The sequence below is a fragment of the Pteropus vampyrus genome, unplaced genomic scaffold, assembly GCF_000151845.1.
Source record: "Pteropus vampyrus isolate Shadow unplaced genomic scaffold, Pvam_2.0 Scaffold3, whole genome shotgun sequence".
NCBI lineage: Eukaryota > Metazoa > Chordata > Mammalia > Chiroptera > Pteropodidae > Pteropus > Pteropus vampyrus.
Window position 1 is genome coordinate 15,372,066 of NW_011888784.1, and position 12,349 is coordinate 15,384,414.

Consider the following 12,349-nt stretch of genomic DNA (forward strand, 5'->3'; position numbering starts at 1 on the left):
TCCTCCACTCACAAGCTCTGGATAATCAGAACGCCTCCCTTCACTTAGCAAATACCAGCTTTTTGGGGAGTAGGAGAATCTGCTTGGAATTAATGAGGTGATACCAAAAAATAACTCCTATTAATAAACTGTTCTCTTCAATGGAAAATTGCCTATTTTTTCTCTCTTTTTTTAAAAGAATATCTTCTAAAGATTCCATATTTACTTTAGACCACCTTTTAGACTACTTCTTTTTCCCTTTTAAAAATATTTTTCCTCTTTTCATTTTTTTTTTTTTAAATTAGGAACTGCCATAGTGCCATACAAGGGAAATAACTTCATCTCATAATAATACAGTTGCATCCAGTGGCATCATGGACACAGTGACATTCAGTCTGTGTAGTGACATATAACTACTGACACTGTAATTCGATAAATGCAGGGCATTTAAGGAGGAGTTAATAGAGGGAAAAGTAAGTAAGGGTAAGAAGTTACAGACATGCAAGGTAAATTTCAAAACAGCTGAAGTACTCTATTTCTTTCTGCTGCACAAAATGTAAAATGCCAGATATCTCAAGAAAGGTAAGAAAGTTACAACATTGGAAAATCTTCATTATCACTTTTTCATTCACACAATTAAAAAGAAAAATTCAATATTAATGTTCCCAGAGAAGAGATGCGCCTTAAAACCAATCTTTTCACTTACCCTAGAGTATGCACAGCAGGATCTCTTAAATCCTTTTAATTCCAGTACATCCAGAACATATTCAGATTCTCAGCACATTCACTTAAAGAACAAAAGTTAACCAAACTGTTACTTACAGGAGAGATCGTAACAGATCTCTCTGAAATTCTAGGGAGAGATAGGAGTTTAAAATCCAGCTTCTAGATCCTGGTGTATACTGTGTCTATCTTTAACTTGAAAATGATTTGGTTTCACATTCCACTGAAGTCCCACTGGCACATGCCTTTGGTAAACTCACCAATGGCAGGCTTTCAAACGTCCTCCCTTCACCCCCTCCTCCCTCAGACTGAGCTTCCGCTGTTACATCTAATGCTGATTTACTTAGCTGTCTCTTTACCTGTCTCCGCGTGGGTAAAAGGAGATGCTTTCATTGATGGCTATTACGGAAACACTTGGAAACTGAAGATCAGCCAGGAAGACTCACTGTGCTTTCCCCTGTCATTCCCTCCCCCTACTGACTGCCAGAAACCAACTGACTTCCAAACTTGGCTGTCTGAAAAAGAATGTTCTCTGATTGGCATTCCTGGAAGCAGAAAGCAAGGCAGCTCAAGTTTTGTTCTGTTACTCAGCATGAAAAACTCCCCAGGTACACGTAATACAAATAAGTAAGTGTCCTGCATTTTTTCTTAACTTTGAGGAGAATAGAGCAAATATTTGGGGGCATTACAAATACTTTTGTTGTCACAGAGCATTTAAGTTTCAATAGTCGCACATAATTTTACCACGAATGGCTATGAATACAGTTAAAAAGTGAAATGACAAATCTTTAGTTAAAAATTGAATTTCCTTATTAATAAATGAGTTGGGTCCCATCAGAGGAAGAAAATGCTGGCTTGACAGTTTTCTGGAGAGCAACTGTAGCTTTTTTGTGAAAGAAAAATCTTGCTTACAGAATAGTGAAAACACTGATTTCAATAGTCCTATGTTACGTATTGCAGACAGTAGGAGGAGAGGGTACAAACATTTCTACCTCTCTGTCAAAACTTTTTTTCTAAGACAGTCTTGCAAACTGAGGACTGGGAAAGAAATTGTGTATGCCATGTATGTGTGTGTGTGTGTGTGTGTGTGTGTGTGTGTGTGCGCGCGCGCGCGTGCGTGTGATACACATATCTGAAAGAAGAGAATATGACTGAATGGAAATGAGAAAAAAATATATTTCATCAAATAAGGTCTGACAAGGATTAATAATGTGGGTTCCCTTTAAGTTATTAAACAAACGTATGTTTAATATTTATTTAATGGTCACTGAGGTCTAAAGATCTACTGCTGAAAATAATTTACCTCTTCATGATCAAGAGTGAATTTATTACATGCAATTTCATAGATTAGACAACTTCTTGAAAGGTCTGATTAAAGACTTATAATTTCAGGAATCAAACAGACCACAATCCCAAGCATTTTGGGGTTTCCCAATTTCAGCTGGCTGTGGCTGCCAACTCTAGGCAACTGTCGGCTGGCAAGCTCAGGGTGGTGGTGTGGCTGCAGCTGCTCCCTGCAACTTGTACAGACATCTCAAAACTATTCAATGGCAAAAAGTTGGCTCTAAAAAGAAAGCTTTCTCTTTGTTTGTTTGTAGTTGGTTGTAAATGTTCTGTTCTAGGTGGTCTTTTATCACATCTAGAACAAATCATTTTAGGGACTCATGAGTGAAAACATAATTAACCAGCATCATATTACTAATTTATTTCAGTGATATTTTGATGTCCCATATAGGCTGGGATCTTACCAGCTTGCTCACTCCTTAACTTGTTACTTGATATCTTTAAAAAAATGATTAAAAGAAGGAGGAAGTGAAGGAAGAAACTTTCCTTCTTCTTATTCCCAAAGTTTGGTGAATATTGTTAAGGCGATATGAAATGATAGATAAGGGCATCCAAATGACTTCAGAAATAAATAGAAAGAAAGAAAGAAAGACTCATCTGGAGAGCAAGCGTGCCTTTCCACCGAGTTTCTTTTTCCCTCCTTCACGACCCTCCTCCCCAAAGCTAACAGATGGTGTCAAAACACATGTGAACTAAGCAGAGTGGACAGAGTTGGCGGCAGGCCATCTGGTTCACATTCAGCCGCACTATTCACTCATGCTGTAGAGTGGACACTAGCACATAACTGACACTCAAGAAATGTTTGTTGAAACTGATGAACTGCTTGTTCAAACGTGTATATTTTAACCCATGGAAAATGGTTATATGTTGGCTCACATTTTAAATAAATTTTGCATTTTTCTTAATAATCTTTTTCATAAAAACGTTATGTCTCTTTTGAAGCCATTAACCAAAAGATTATATGGAAGGTATATTAGGTACTGTGTACCTTTGCTAAAGCCCTGCCTCCAAAAATCATCATGCATTTTGTGTCTGTTTGAATGACTATCAACATGGCTAATATTGTTAAGATTATTTTTGTTGATTTTGCTAGCTTCCAAGAAAAAGAGAGAAAAAAGGAAATGTTATTATATCTTTGCAATATTTCACATAACTAGTAAACTACAATAATTTTCTTTATTGAATTCTTATCACCCATCCCTTATAGTGCAACATTCATTAATCAAACATCTCCTTAAGTTCCCAACTTTATCTCCTCTTATATTTCATCTGTGCCAATCATGGACATTCCAGAACAGTTTGCAACAGTAGTAGTAGTCCAAACTCAAGGTTGACTGAGCACGATGAGAATTTTTTTCTTCTTTTTTTCCCTCCTAATCTTCACAAGGCAATTGATAAGATTTATAGTGGCTAGAACTTAGTATTTATCATGAGTAAATGTTATTTTTCTCTTTCATAAGCACTAACATAAGAGTTAGGATTTGATCAGAAAAATAGCTTCCAGGGCTTGCTTCCAAAGAAAACTGGGCATGTAACTGGCAAATCAAGTACCCTTGATTTATCATGAACAAGCAGTTAACCTCTGCACCATTCTCCAGAAATAGATTGTGTTTGCACAGTTCTGTGGATGGCAAATGCTGGTAGCAGGTTCTTTGCAGAGGTGAACAAGGTGTTCAGACTCAGGTCTTAGCAGATCTGTGAGGCATTCATGTATATGAAGAATCTGGTCATTGAAAAACAATGACACTGTTATTTTTTTCTTCACTGTGGTCCTTCAGAGACAGGCATAGGGGATATTCTCAGGTAATAGTTTTGCAGATGATTTTGTCTTCTGCATACCATTTATTTTTTGGAAGCATATACTATTTGCTATAGACTGAATATTTGTGTCCCCCTCCCCACTAATTTGTATGTTGAAACCCAACATGGTATTTGGAGGTGGAGCCTTTGGGAAATGATTAGGTTGTGAGGATGGAGCCCTCATGAATGGAATTAGTGTCCTTATAAAGAGACCCCAGGGAGCTCCTTTGTTCCTCCCACGATGACAGCACTTAGCAAAAAGACAGCCATTTATGAGCCAGGAAACTGGCCCTCAAAAGGCACCAAGTGTTGGAGACTTAATTGCGGACTTCCCAGCCTCAAGAACAGTAAGAAACAAATTTCTTTGGTTAATAAGCCATATAGTCTATCATATTTTGTTATAACTGCCTGAAAAGACTAAGACACTATTTATGCACAAATGATGTTTTTTTGGGAGGCAGGGAGGTAGGTGACTTAAAGTAGAAAAACTGTATATAAACATTAAACAGATATGGAAGGGATTCAAAACAGCAGCATACTATGTATAATCTTATTAAATGCTAATTAATTTGAAAATTGGATGAAATATACACCCACCGTTAATGCCTATGGCATGAAAATAGCCCTAATTATGGAACGGACCATATGTATAAAAATGCACATCATAACATTATGTCTGGTAGAGAAAAGCTAGGAATGATGATAGTTTTGATGACAAGAGACATGGGCTAATGCTTAGGTTAAAAATCATAGTATATAGATATATACACGTCATGATTTCAACTATATTAGAACATCTGTGGGCACCAGAAGGAAGATATTGGCTAGAAGGAAACCTATCAAAATGATTTGTGGATATACAAACACACACAAAATATTCAAGTAAGAATAATTCCAGCCTCACTTTCCTCCTTGTCTTTGAAGAGGTATCTCTAGTTCTCCTCTCTGGGTCTGTTGTCCCTCAGGTGGGCTGTTGCGAGGGGAATGGGAGGGGATTAGGGAGGCTCCCCAATATGGAAGGAGACATGGAAAAGGCTTAAAGGGCTTATGTTGATTTTAAGAAAGGTCATAAAGGAAAATACCCAAGAAAAGAGTGATCTTAAAGGAACCAGTGAGAACAAGAGAAGAAAGTGGAGAACAAAATCTGACACACTTAGAAGTGGAAACCAGACCGTAAACCAGATTGGGGAGCAGCTATTTTAATGAGGTTGATTTGGAGGAGACCAAAGTCCGAAGGGGAGGTCTAGGACAGACATCTGGCTGTATGTTTTGTCATTTCTTCTCATGAAACACTTAAGATAGATTTTTCCTCTCAAGATCTGATAGTGTCAAATTCGTGTCTTTTGGACACTTCATAATATTGACATGGATCTTAAAATCTATAGATATGTTTTGTTAGACAAATATTTTTGAAAAGTTACTGCTAATTATTTTATCCTGTTGTGGTTGCTAAAATTGGTTTTCTTTGATATGGGTAAAAAATCTAAATATACTTTCTTTATCACTTTCCTCTACTTGCATTTCATTTCCTGTGTCTCTCTCAATTCCCATGATGGGTATCTCCTACAGTCTCTTGGGCTGAGCACTATACATAAGAAGACTAACCATACCAATCTGACTGGAACTGAGGGATTTCCCTGATTCAGGATACTCAATGTTAAAATCAGGAAAGTCCTACGCAAACCAGAATGAGTTGGGCACCTTATCTATGTAATCTTTAATTTTTTACATTATACGTATGCTTTTGTAAAGACTGGCCTTTTTATTAAGAGGTGTTTGGCCCAAATCGAACAATACTCCGAAGATGTAGATTTTGTTTGCCTCTCCTCCTTGTCAGCCATGAAACCTGGGACGAGTCATCTCCAAGGGTCACTATTTCCTAATCTCTACTAATCTCTACAAGGAGAATAATAATAGAGTTGTTGTCAATCTCAAATGAGATGTGCATATAAAGTAAGAAAATATAAATTTCTAAAATGAATAAATCTATATTTTATACTTTATATAAACTTTACATAAAATTATATGTAGTTATTTTTCAAAGAAGCTTTCAGTTATTTTAGATTGAGAAAGAATGGAAGCCTACAGAAGAAGCATAGCACTTTAAACTGTATGTATGTTGGTAGGGGTAAGAAGGGAAGAGAGGGAAGGGGAGATCAATATTGGTTGACTAAGGGAATCAAGAGCATCTGTTTCAGCATTTGATTTTTCCCTAAATTAAACTGACCAAATTAAGGATGCTTTGTTTTTGAGAGACTCTATAGTACAGAAAACAATCAATAGTACACATTTACAAAAGATATGGATCATCCTCAGTATGAAAAATAAAGATTTTATTTGTAACTTTTCCTTTAAGCTGGGTAGGGGTATTTTTCCTTTGTGGGACCAAAATCAACCCTAAATAGAGCATGATCATAAACATATCCATCACTAGGCAAAACTAGAATTTCCAACGTCATCCTAGAGACAGAGAGATACTGCTATTATACCCCTTATTTGAACTCTGGCAGCATGTACCATATCTGATGTCTCTTAAGAATGAGGATGAAGTTTGGTTTAGGAGCAAAACAAAAATTTATTTCATGTCATCATTTCAAACCTGTGTAAATTTTCATAATCATACAACCAATCCATATCTGAAATCCAAACAAATGTTTCTATTCTAAGCTTCTTGAGATTTAACTAGAGTTAGACATAGGATAATTCTGCTTTGTGTGGTAAAGGAAAATGACAGGTGATAGCCAAACTAGATGAGTCTGGTAATTATTATATTCAGCTTATTCATATGGGAGCAATTTTTCTCCAGATAATTATACGACTAATGAGCGCTTTTCAAATTTGTTTGTTGGCGTTGTTGTTTTGCTACGGAACCTTTGATCAAAGGAAGTAGTTAAATGAAACTTAACAATGACAGGCCATAGCTCCTTTAGCAGAAACTCAGGCGTGAGGCCTGGGGCCCGACTAACCCAGCTCCTCTTCCATTAGGTAGTCCCTCCAGAAACCCAGGAATCTGAGAACAGCTTGAAAATGACTGAGCTCTAGTACTCACTGCATTCATTTTTTTAATGTAACTTTTGTATATTAAAAAAAATTTATGCACTTATTTTAGAAGCCATATAGAATGATAGAGCTTAAAGGAATGTCCCATCCTTGAATCTGAGGCAACCACCTGCAACTCTTAATTGTTACTTTTGATGACTATCCCATTTCCAAAATTATATTTTCATATACCTATTCTGTGATTTTTCAAGTGTTGATAATATCTACTGGTCTCCTAGCATGAAGATCAGGATTTGTTCTTATACACACTTCCTCTAGCATGTTTCTCTCTCCCTAACTTCGTCCTTGTCTCTCTTTCCTTCCATTCCTCCCTCTCTCCCCCTTTCTCTGTCTCTGTCTCTGTCTGTCTCTCTCTCTCTCTTTCTCTCTCTCTCTCACTCACTCTCTCTCTCTCTCTCTCTCTCTCTCTCTCTCTCTCTCACACACACACACACACACACACACACACACACACACGGCCCCCATACACAATTTTCTTTCCTTAATCCTCCCGATTTAATTATACAACAGTTTTAGGTGAAGCACTAATCAGTGTTTACATTATTTTGGTGATATATATATGCTCATATGTAAACCACATGGGATTTATAGTTTCATTGCCCCTCTTATACAGTTTTCTTTTTCCTGATATTGTATCTGTATCATATGTCTATTTGCTTAATTTTCTATGTGCCCATGTTTAGCTTTTTTCAAACTCTCCAAAACATTCCTCTTAATATAGACAAATACATTCATTATTTTTTTCCAGACACCTTCATCCCCTACCCCAATCCTTTTTTTGTGGCAATAGTGCTATTGAGCTGTCCTCCTGGGACTGCCCTTTGCTTCTCTGCAGTGTTAGGTCCCATTTCCTGAATTCTTTGTTCTCCTCTCTCCTGATGGACTCCCTGATGTGGAGGCTGGGGGAGGCTGGGGGAGCACATACTCCAGTAGCTTCCTGAGAAAGATGCTTGAAACAGATACAGTTTGGGTGAACTTGAATGCTTGAAAATATCTTTATTCTCTTCCATTAATTGTCAGCTTGACTTGGTTAAAATGTATTGCTGAGAAATACTTTTCCCTCAGACATTTCAAGGAATTTCTTCACGGTTTTGTAGTTTCTAGTGTCATTATTGGGAAGTCATTCTGTTCCCTGATCCATTTATTATTTCTTCTTTATCCCTGGTTCTCATGATGGTATACTTGGGTGTCGTATTGCCTATACCCCCATTGATTGTGTTTAAAACTCAAGAGACTTTTACTTATATCTTCCCATTCTGGGAAAAATTTACATTTCTTCAGCAATTTCTGAGCTCTATTTCTTCTGTTCTTTCATTCTGAAATGACACTCTTTTTAAGTTGGATGTTGGACCCCTTAGACTGATCTTGTAATTATATTATCTTTTTTTTTTTATTATCTTTTTCTGTCGTCTCCCCTCTGGAATAATTCCTCATTTCTCTTATGTTGAATGTTTTATTTCTGCTAACATACGTTTAATATCTAAGAATGTTATTTGTCTCTAACTGTTCCTTTTTCATAACACCATGTTTTGTCTCATAGACATGATTTTTCTAATATCTATGAGAACAGACATTTCAAGTTTTTTTTAAAGCTTCATCTCTTCCCTGAAGTCTTCGTTTCCTTCAATTCCTTGTTTGTTTCTTTGGGTCTCTTTTATGCTAGAGACTTTCTACCGCATCTGGTATTCCTTAGTTATCTGCTCAAGTAATGTTAGGATGTTATCATAAGGCAATTAGACAAAGCTGAGCCTTCACTGAAACACTTTTGGGTAACCAGCTTTCTCCCCACTTGCGTACTCAGGTCTTCTGGAGAAGTCCCCAACTAATGTCCTATCTCGGAGGGACAAACGTGGTTGTCAGTGTCCTGGGAGCAAAGCTGGGTAAGAAGGCTTAGAAGGGAGAAAGGTTTATTACCATTCAGCATGCAGATTTCCACTTATTCTACCAGACTTCAGTATTACACCTCACCCCCACTTGCCACTGTTTCCAATATTGTTGAGGTTTCAGCCTCTCTAGTTAAGTCTCACCAGAGAATAATGCCACCTACCATGTCTCCAGAGGGTGAGGGAGGGGTGGTAGCCAAGCTGCACATGGTTGAGAAGGGGATTTCAGAGTCCAACCGCTCTTTTAATTAATTTACTTATTTATCTATCTATCTATCTATCTATTTATTTATTTATTTATTTATTTATTTTTCCAACTGCTCTTTTTAAGACTTTCAACCAAGTTCTATGTCCAGCTCCACATCTCACCTTAGTTTCAAAGTCTCTTTTGCCTCCAGACTTTGAGCTTCCCAGGGTTCTCTAGGGAGTTCTCTAGGGAGTCTCCGTTTGCATCTTACTGGCATCTCCTCTGCAGGCACCTGAGTTTCCACATCTCTCCTCAGCTGAATCAAGTACCACTCATCTATTCCCTTTACATTTAAAAAAAAATGTCAATAGCTCTCTGATGTTCTATGTTCTCCCATTTTATTTAATCTAATGAGTATTTATTCTTTACCATCAGTATAGGGCTGCTCTGGAGGGCAGAGTGTGAAATTAAGTGCATGTTCCAACCACAAAGTTAAGTGTAATTCTCGACTTCTACTCTTTGGCGCTGCTTTAAAAGGGAATAAATTTGCTGACCTCTCTCGAAAATGATCCCAACGAATTCAGAATTTATTTTTATATGGGAGGAGGCAACATAACATTTCATAATTCTCCACAAATATATCCAATGCTAAAATGAAAGCTAAATCCCAGTAAAGAATACAGTTATTTATATCAGGCACAGTGAAGAATGGCATTTAATTAAAATAAAGTTACTTCTTTATTCTGAAGTGGGTTGTGGTCCCTTTACATTAAAACTTTCATCATATATCTGTAGAATTAAATATAGGAACACATATAATTATAAATAATTTTAAGATACATATGCAAAAGCTATGTATCTTAAAAAGTGAAAATAAATATCTTTTATAACTGAAGTTCTGCCTAAATTATCAATTAAACACTAACTAAGTAAAGATGAGTAAATTATCTTAAAATTATCTTGGCAGTCATTTTGTATTTGCTTTTGGTTGGAATACAATGTAAATATGATAGTGAAGTCATTTCCCTTTTAAGTCGTTATAATCATTCTAATATGCGCCAAATTTGTGTATTTTATTATTCGAGGCAAGCTTTGTCCTTGAACTATTTTATGCATTAGTTCTGTCCCCATTCTGGAGACACTGGCTTTCTAGACATTGTATCCTATTTCCTTAAGAGTATCCCATCAATATTGAAGGGAAAATGTATACATCTTATTATTTCTGCATCTATAAGAGTTGACCCTGGGCAAAGTGTCAAAGGTCATCCTTAGTATCTTTTATTTTTCTTCTACATTTGCCCTCTCTCTCTCTACTATGTAATCGTCAGCACTACCCTTAGACCTAGCCAAGCAAAGTGGGAGAAACGCCCTGCCCTGGACTTCACACATCAGAGGAACTTGTTAGTCCAGTCTTTCTCTGCCTGTGTCTTTCCCCACAGAGCTATGAGTTAGAAGAAGACCCAGAGACCCTCTTCCACTTGGGACTCTGGAGTTCTTTGCTCAAAAGACCCTGAGACTACTTCCAGGTCTGCCTTTTATGGTGGACCTGCCTCTGGTATGTACATCTCAAAGACACAGGGGTGGCTGAAGGGTGGTTGTTTATGGGGAAGTGGCTGCAGTAGGTATGAAGTAACCTATCAAAGAGCTGAAGACCCAAAGAAACCTCAACAAATTAATTTCCAAAATGGGATTAACCCTTTGTTGTAGAGAAGAATTCTATAGTTTTTAGGGCTCCTGAGACATGGTGAGAGGAGGGGCACATTTACCACATTGTTGTGGGTGGGGGGCAGTGCGGTGGGAAAGGGAAGGGCAGGTGTAAGGACAGCCAGCCCAACTGTTAATAAACTTTAACAGACGCAAGGGGGCTGGTATCATAGATTAGAATCCTGAGGCACCCCAACCACAGAGAGAATCTGTGCCTGCCTGCCAACTCTTTCCTGCAGGCTTTCATTGAGTCTTTGAGGGTGGTTAAGACAGGCTAGGGCAGGGCAAGAGAGCTGACAAAGATACCTTCAAGGTACACAAGGTCTTTACTCCATTCATGGCAGTAGCCGGGGGTCAAGGCAACATGGCAGAGAAAGATATCTTTAGGCCTGAACAGTTGGGGGCTGGAGTGCAAAGGAGAGAGAACTCCTGTGGTTCAGATATGCTGTCAGCTAGGCTAGACAGAAAGACATCTCTAGAGCATTGCTAAGCTCAGTCTAGATAAAGAGAAATTCATATTTTCTTCTTTAATACTTCTAAAGCCAACGGTGAACTGAATTTAACTAAAGTTGTAGCAAAGGCCAGGTTCAGATCTAGTACATATTAGATTCAGTCCCCCTCATCCCCCTGCCAAACACACACATTAGCAGCCTAATAAAGGAAGGTTTGGCCCTTTTCTGGGAATAAATATTATTTACTACCATGCTTTACCCTTGAAAACTTATATACAATAAAAAATTATAGAACAGATGAAGCAAAAAAGAAAAAAAAGAAAAGGCCCCCCGCCCCCCCGTTAATGAAAATAAAAAATAAGCAATAGAAGCAGATCTTCAGATGGTCCAGATGTTGGACTTAGCAGACAAGGATCTAAAAAAAGCTATGATAAATATGTTAAAAGGATATAATGGAAAAAGTGGGAAGCATACATTAACAGTTAAAGAATTTCAGAAGAGATATGGGTACAATAAAAAGAACCAAATGAAAATGATAAAATGAAAATAACAGTACTATAAATACAGGATTCATTCTGTAGGTTGAATAGCAGACTGAACCAAGCAGAAGAAAGGATCAGCAAAATTTAAGACAGGTCAATAAAATCATTCTAATTGAAACATGAGAGAAAAAAATGAAGAAACAGAACAGAAAATCTGTGGTTGTAAAGCAATGTCCAATGGTCTAACATATGTATAATTGGAGCCCCAGAAGAATGAGAGAAAATGGGGCAGAAGAAATATTTAAAGAAATCGTAGATATTTTCCAAAATTGAAGGATTTAAATCATGTATGAAAAAAGCTAAATGAAACCCAAGCAGCATAAATATAATAAAAACTCAAAAACAAACAAACAAAACCTAACAAGACACTGAGGTATTTTATAATTAAACTGCTGAAAAAAAAAGAAGAGTAAAGCTTAAAAGCAGCCAGAGTTAAAAATTCATCAAATACAGGAAACAACTGGAGAATAATGTCTGATTTTCCCTCTACAAAACTAATGAGGTAAGAAAATGCCATATCCAGAAAGTGATGAAGGAAAGCACCTGTTAATATAGACTTCTCTGTTCAGTAAAAATATCTTTCGATATGAGAGTAAAATAAGACAGGCAAAAGTTGAGAGAATTCATTTCTAGCACAGATATATCACAAGAGATGAGAAAGGAAGTTTCTTCAAG

General features: G+C 37.1%; 1 protein-coding gene across 11 annotated transcripts in view; it reads right to left on the bottom strand.

The window, feature by feature from the left end:
• The window catches only part of DTNA (dystrobrevin alpha), a 342,157-nt gene that overhangs the window by 251,137 nt on the left and 78,671 nt on the right, over nt 1-12,349 (bottom strand). For 3 of the 11 annotated variants that reach the window (XM_023531751.1, XM_023531725.1, XM_023531700.1), the window contains exon 1: nt 686-927. The exons of 2 other annotated variants lie outside the window; for them this stretch is intronic. The gene's annotated coding sequence lies outside the window, so the exon portion shown is untranslated. Of the gene's footprint in view, nt 1-685; nt 928-1,061; nt 1,213-12,349 lie in introns of those variants that run through there. 6 more of the 11 variants (XM_023531711.1, XM_023531706.1, XM_011361741.2 and 3 more) reach the window with 6 other exon arrangements.